Source organism: Rhododendron vialii, chromosome 1a (genome assembly GCF_030253575.1).
Source record: "Rhododendron vialii isolate Sample 1 chromosome 1a, ASM3025357v1".
NCBI classification, from domain to species: domain Eukaryota; kingdom Viridiplantae; phylum Streptophyta; class Magnoliopsida; order Ericales; family Ericaceae; genus Rhododendron; species Rhododendron vialii.
Window position 1 is genome coordinate 21,414,113 of NC_080557.1, and position 6,870 is coordinate 21,420,982.

General features: G+C 39.7%; 1 long non-coding RNA gene across 1 annotated transcript; it reads right to left on the reverse strand.

Moving 5' to 3' along the window:
- Nucleotides 1-350: 350 nt before the first annotated feature.
- Nucleotides 351-1,929, reverse strand: LOC131324411 (uncharacterized). Its single transcript, XR_009199330.1, has 2 exons — nt 746-1,929; nt 351-624 (listed from the first exon to the last, which is right to left on the reverse strand). It is a non-coding gene; the product is annotated as an uncharacterized LOC131324411 (long non-coding RNA).
- Nucleotides 1,930-6,870: the final 4,941 nt, after the last annotated feature.

Here is a 6,870-nt window from a genome sequence, read left to right on the forward strand (position 1 = left end):
GTATATCGTAGTATTCAATATTTCGATCCTAATGAGTAATGATTATCCAGTGTCCTACGTGCAAGGTGCATCCCCCTAGAAAACACATGCTCTCACAAATGTATTCTCATCAAGGCACGCCAGTATTGGAGTCCACGACAAGTGAATATATCACCAATTTCAATTTTCGGTTGCCTCCCAGTCCACATGTTTCTTATAGTGCAAAAAATTAACGCTCGTGCAATGCAATCAAATAAACAGCTAACAAACTAACAAACTAACAGACTGGAGGGGCTAGGCCGCCACCTCAACTCAGCAAACAGAATATGCGAGGGGTTATACCACCACCTCGGTTAAGCAATGCAATCAAATAAAACTAACTATACTAACTAAAAACAAACTCAATATTTAGCCTGGCTTTGTTACACCTCAGGTTTGGCATAAAACCAGGTTAGAGGTATCCACCAAGTTAAATACGAGCTACTAACACATAAAGTACTAGAGATTGGGTAGTCAATGACTCACTGTTCACCTTCCGAGAGCGAGAGAGAGAATGGATTCTGAAATGTTGGAAGGGCACTTGCTGGATCGAAAACAGCTACAAAAGCTATCCAAGTACACTATCCCATATGCACACATCGAGTACTGCAATCACACCCCAAAAAAAACCCAACTATTAAAATAGATCAAACCAACAATTCGGTAAAATAAAAAAAAGAAGGAAAAAAAGAAACATACAGAAGAGAAGGGCTTTGTCCCATCTTACCGGCTTTGGTACGAGGAGTACAGATTCCATCTTAACGGCTTCGAGGAGTATGAGAAGTACAGATCCCATCTTGCAGATCAAAACAGACGAACGAGAATCAACGGACCAAAACTGTCCTAGAGAGCAATCAGTGTTCGACAATTCATTAAAAATTTCATACCCAATATTTTTCAATGATTCTAACGCCAAAAGTTCACCAACTTACCAATCTTTTAAACCCATAAGGACCCATAACCAATAGCATCGTTTAACCATAGCAAACGATGAAAAACGAAGCTCTGTACGCTGCCCAGATTTCCAGATTACAGGGCAATCTTCTAAAAATCACTATAAATTGAGTTCTTAATACTTTTGAATGATTCCAGTCCCAAAAGTTGTGTGAGTGAACGAAGCTTAAAAGGTATGAAGGAACCCTAGTCAAATCTGCACTCTAAGGATGGTTAAACAGCATTTATCGAAGCAATACGAATCTGTCACGCATAAACGTGACAGATTGACACACCTCCACTCAAACGATCATAACTTTCGGTGTACTAAGAGTTTTAAGGCAATTCCAATGGCAATACAAAGCTGACTTCAAGACCTCGAAATCGATATAAAGTTTGCATGAATCGGATATCAGACAAGAAAGCTACAGCCATTCGCAATTGGGCGCAAACCAAAAACGAGCAGAAACCGAGACAGATTCGAGACCAAACTTCTAAAATCCACCATTAATTCAATTCTCAACGGTTTTGAGTGATTCTAGCGGCATTAGAACGGGCTTTAAGTCTACTCTATTTCATACGAAGGAACCAAAATTCAATTTTGAGCTTAAGAAGGGGTAAAACCCCAAAAACGAAGACCCTGTTCTGCAGATTCTCGGAAATGGAAGAAACAAGCTCAAACAACGAAACAAGGCACAATCTAGATACATAAACACCGTATAAACGCATAACAAGAGTAAGAAATCCCTACCTCAAGGGTTTTGAGCAAAACCCGACCCTTTGACCAAGTCAACCGTAGCCCACGAGGTCCGATCATGATTTTTCTCGGATGGATAGGAAGCCCGCATTCCGTATAACAACTTTAAGTTTTGGGTTTTGTTCGGAATCACACCCTAAGTAGATGAAATCAAGGAGAGAAGTGGAGGGGGGTGTTTTCAGAGGAGGAGCAGAGAGAGATGAGAAAGAAGAAGAAAAAAAAAAAAGAAAGAAAAGGGAAACAAAAATGATTTCCCGCGTTCCAATTCCAACATAAATATCCATATTCACTTATTGTACTTTCACCCCTACACTAATAATTCCTTCACATCAACCCCCTAATCATATAACCACGACACTATTCGTATTTCCACGTGTCACGCCTTTACTAATAATTACAATACTTCTTTAAAAAAAAAAATACGGTCCAAAATTACGGATCACTACAGCTGCTAGGGCTAGGGCTTTTGCCTCTCATCTCTTTCTATTTATACTAGTGCGTGATCATGTGCAACAGTCGCACCATAATCCATATGCACTCAATAAGGAAAAATTCTCGTAAAGTCCTATAATGCACCACTTGAGGGCCGCCCGAGTTGTTTTTTAAAAATCGGAACCGTCTACCTTTTTATGTGGGAGTGATTATATCATTCGTACAAAAAATGAAGTAAATTGGTTATCGTTATACACTTGATCGCACATAACAAAATAAATTCTATTAATAAATCTACGTCCCGATAAAAGGGCTTCCAAAACCCGATAGACCCGAAAATTGCGAAAGTGATTAAAACACTAAGAACAATGAAATGAACGGTATGGATCGTCATACTTGTGTCGCAATCGTGTGGCTAGCGTACATTGGACAATAGCGGAATATATTAGTTTAGAACCAGATAAGTTTGATGTATAGATTTGAAAGGTAGCTACGGACTCATTTTTTCAAATGTTCGATCTAAACCGTTACAATTTAAGATCTTATATAATTTATCATTCTCCCCTGAATAGGTGATAATCGGATGTCGGAAACCACGTGATCAGAACACATTCGGTGCTTCTAAACGCGTTAAAGTCCTATAATACACCACTTGAGGGCCGTCCGAGTTGTTTTTTGAAAATCGGAACCGTCTACCTTTTATGTGGGAGTGATTATATCATTCGTGCAAAAAATGAAGTAAATTGGTTATCGTTATATACTTAATCGCACATAACAAAAAAAATTCTATTAATAAATTTACGTCCCGATGAAAGGGCTTTCAAAACCCGATAGACCCGAAAATTTGCGAGAGTGATTAAAATACCAAGAACAACAAAATGAACGGTATGAATCATCATACTTGTGTCGCAATCGTGTGGCTAGCGTACCAGAGGCTCGTTTTTATAGAATAGAATTATCAATTATGTAATATATATTACTTGTTCTAATTATAAGCACAAAAAGATTGTTGGCCTTGGTGGTTTGAGATGTGTGTCAACTATCAAGTCCCCAAGAACTTGGGTTTGAACCTCATAGAGATTATTTTTTTAAAACTATTTTTTTTAAAGTAGTTTTTTTTCTTCTTTTTTTCTATGTATTTTTTAAAAATCTTTATTAGATAAAACATAATGTATATTAGTATATGTGTAGTAATTGGTATATTTTATTATTATCATGTTTGAATTTTGATTCAAAATTTCTTAATCATATAAAATATTTTAAAAGCTTATTTTACTTAAATAAAAAGAAAAGATTAATAAATTATTGGATTATCAAAAAATACATACAAATAAAGTAAACTATAATCTAAAATCCTTTGTTTATTTAATAACATTTTTTTTTTGGGTTTTTCCATGCCTAGTGACGTGCCATGCCCGACGACGAGAACCGACACCGTGTTGTGTCATGCCTGTGCCATGCCGTGCCCGACTAAAATCCCGTTCTACTTCCGTGCTTGTACTCGTGCCCGTGCCGTGCCTAGGTAGAACCATGTCGTGACTCGTGCCCCATCCTACTTCCATGCCGTACCGTGCCGTGCCCGTCTAAGACCATGTCGTGCCAGACCAACTTCTGTGCCGTGCCCGTGCCGTGCCCCCTCATTTTCGTGTCCGTGCCGTGCCCCGTGCCCGTGCCGTGTCGTGCCGTGCCTGTCTAGAACCGTGTCGTGCCGTGCCGTTACTCGTGCCCCATTCCACTTCCGTGCCGTGCCCGTCTAAGACCGTGTCGTGCCGTGTCGTACCAAGCCAATTTTCGTGCAGTGCCCGTGTCGTTCCCGCTCACTTCCGTGCCCGTGTCGTGCCTCGTGCCCACTACGACCGTGCCATTCCGTGCCGTGCCAGGATTAAATCCGTGCCTGTGCCGTGCTGTGCCGCCTTCAAACGTGCCGTGCCCGTGCCGACCCGACCCATTTGACACCTCTAACGTCAGAGCACATTTATTGGGTCTGCGCAACTGTAGAAAGGGCTGGGGTTTTTTTTTTTTTTTCCCCCATTTCCTAGTTCGTTTTCGGTAGAGCTGCTCCACCTAACCACAAGATCTGAGCCGTCCAATGGAAAACTAATTTAAGGCAAAGAAGCTTCCATAATCAAACGGTCCACGTTGATAAGCAGCTGGGGCCTTGCCCTGGGGGCACGCTGTTTGACGAGAGAACATGCTCTTTGAAATTCCATGTCTTAGAATTTCTTTATATTTTTCAAATTCCTATGGGAGTAGATCCTCAGAAGATTCTCAGGAATCGTCGTCCCCTCCCCTAAAGATTTCCCATTTCCCACAATCCAATGCTACCCTGACAGTGACCCCTCACAGTAACACACCAACGTGACAGCAACACGCGTATACTTGGTCACAAACACCATATTGTCACATACCACCTCTTTTTTACTTTTTCCTTTCCATAACCAGATGTTCGGCGGACAGCCAGGTTTAACTGCATTTCGACTAATTTCGAGAGATTTTGTACTGTATGCTAGAAGTAGTGAGGATCCTATCTAAAACCAAAGCAAAGCTCTATACGGCTAAGTCTAACCAAGGCTGTAAAGTCTTATTAATTAAAAAAAAGAATAATGTGTCTTAGTCTCAAGTCTTCATTGACGTGTCATTCTGGGCTTGTCACATAACACCGCTAATGATCAATGGACAATACCCCGGTTGAAAGGCACAACTTAGAAACGAATATCGTGAGCATATATTTACATACGATGTATGATTAATTTAAGAGACTCACTTTCTTTTGCGGCATTTGTACTGTATGATCTCACTCGTCTAGATCAGCAAATTTCATACGGCAAGGAATATTTTAGAGATGCCAAGGATAGAATATGAGGTGGGTTCTTCCACCTCAAATTAGTCCTGATTTTTTTTATTAATCATTTTTTGTTTGGAGGAAAACAGAAAGGATTAGCGAATTATTCTACCTACCATACGTCTCTATGTATTTTTTTTGCCAATATTGTAGTATACATTAGTGTAGGGTTATCAGAAAATTAGTGAGTTAACAATTAAAGGGTTCGATGTCTCTCATAGACTCAAACCCCAAACATCCTCCTTGAAAGACAAGGGGTACAACCAGATAGGCTAAGAGTCACATTTTAAACGGCCTTCTTAGAATTTATTTATTTTTGATGAACAATATCATTCCATTTATATTAAAATGAAAAGATTACAACTAATTTTTTTTTTGATAAGCAATTATTATGCTAAATTGTTGCCCCACATCCCACATAATAATACTAACAATTAAGATTTTGAAACGTTACGATATAATCGAGCAAAACCATAAAAATAGAGGACACGAATTAAATTCTGTCCAGATGAGCCGGATAGAGGCGGTTTTCTGCCAGCAACCCCCGTGGGCCTCCTTCGCGCATTTTTTTTGAGTAATCCAAACCATGCATCTTATAGGGCTGACAAAATAATATATCTATGCAAAAAATCAGTTTGTCCGGACATTAATAGGTATGTTAAAAGTTGAGTTCTAGACAAAAAATGGACGGTCTGGATCTGTCAACGGTTTTTAAGTTAAACTGTCAACAACCGTTCATTTTTTTCGTCTAAAAACTCAACTTTTGACATATCTATCGATGTCTGGACAAACTGATCTTTTGCGTAAATACATTATTTTACAGGCTCTACAAGATGCATGGTTTAAATTACCAAAAAAAATGTGCCAAGGGAACCCACGGGGGTGGGGGAAAACCACACTTTTCCGGCTCATCCGGACAAAATTTACACTCATCTTCTTATTCCTTTTTGTGTCCAGCGGAAAGGCAAAACGAAAATCAGAATCTAAAGAATGCGGGTCAAGATGATAATGTTTTTTAGCAGCAAGAAAATGCGGTTTACTAAAACAGAACCCGGTTCAATATCGATTGTGTTTGTTTTTATTAATTTTCGTACCCGGCCATAGCTTATTAAAGCCCACCCGAACCCTTGCCATTAGGGTCGGGTAGGTCTAGAGTTTCCACTATGCCTTGAGGGACGGTACTCCTAAGGCGTCAAACGCGGAGCTGATCACAAGCAGTTTGATGCCGGGCTCAAGTTTAAGAAGAAATTAAGTCGAGCTCGAACATAATTTTAGCTCGTTTAATAATTAAGTTGAGCTCAAGTTAAACCCAAAGAGTTAGACATGTGGTCTTAGCCTGAGGTTTATGAGTTTGTTTTTTCTTAAGGTTTCATGTTCGATTCTCTTTGTTATCAACTCTTGGGGCCACTCACTCTCACGAGTAAGCATGTGAAACGATTATAAAAAGGATTCTAAGAATTAGTCCGAAGTGTGCGCAAGCTGACTCAGGACACCTTACATTACCAAAAACAAAAAGTTGAGCTCAAGTTAGTAGTAGCTGTGTGCTCTTCTAGATAAGTTCAACTCATGTCTATGAGCTCGACTCTTTTATAAAATCTTGTTTTGCTCTCGAACCAAGCTCAAATTCTAAAATACTAATCGAGCTCGAGCTTTATTTTGAATATTTAGGCTCAATTTGAGCACAAGCGTATTAGATAGAAAAACGAGTCGGATACCCAAAAAATCTGCTCGACTCAACTTGTTTACACCCCTAATTAATTGCCCGTCTAACTCACCCACGGCAAACCTACCCGCGTACCACGGCCAATAGCCCTCATTTATTGTGCTCCCAAAAGTCATGAGCAATATAGCCTTGGTCTTAAGGTCCGGCTGACTAGCAACCGAATAT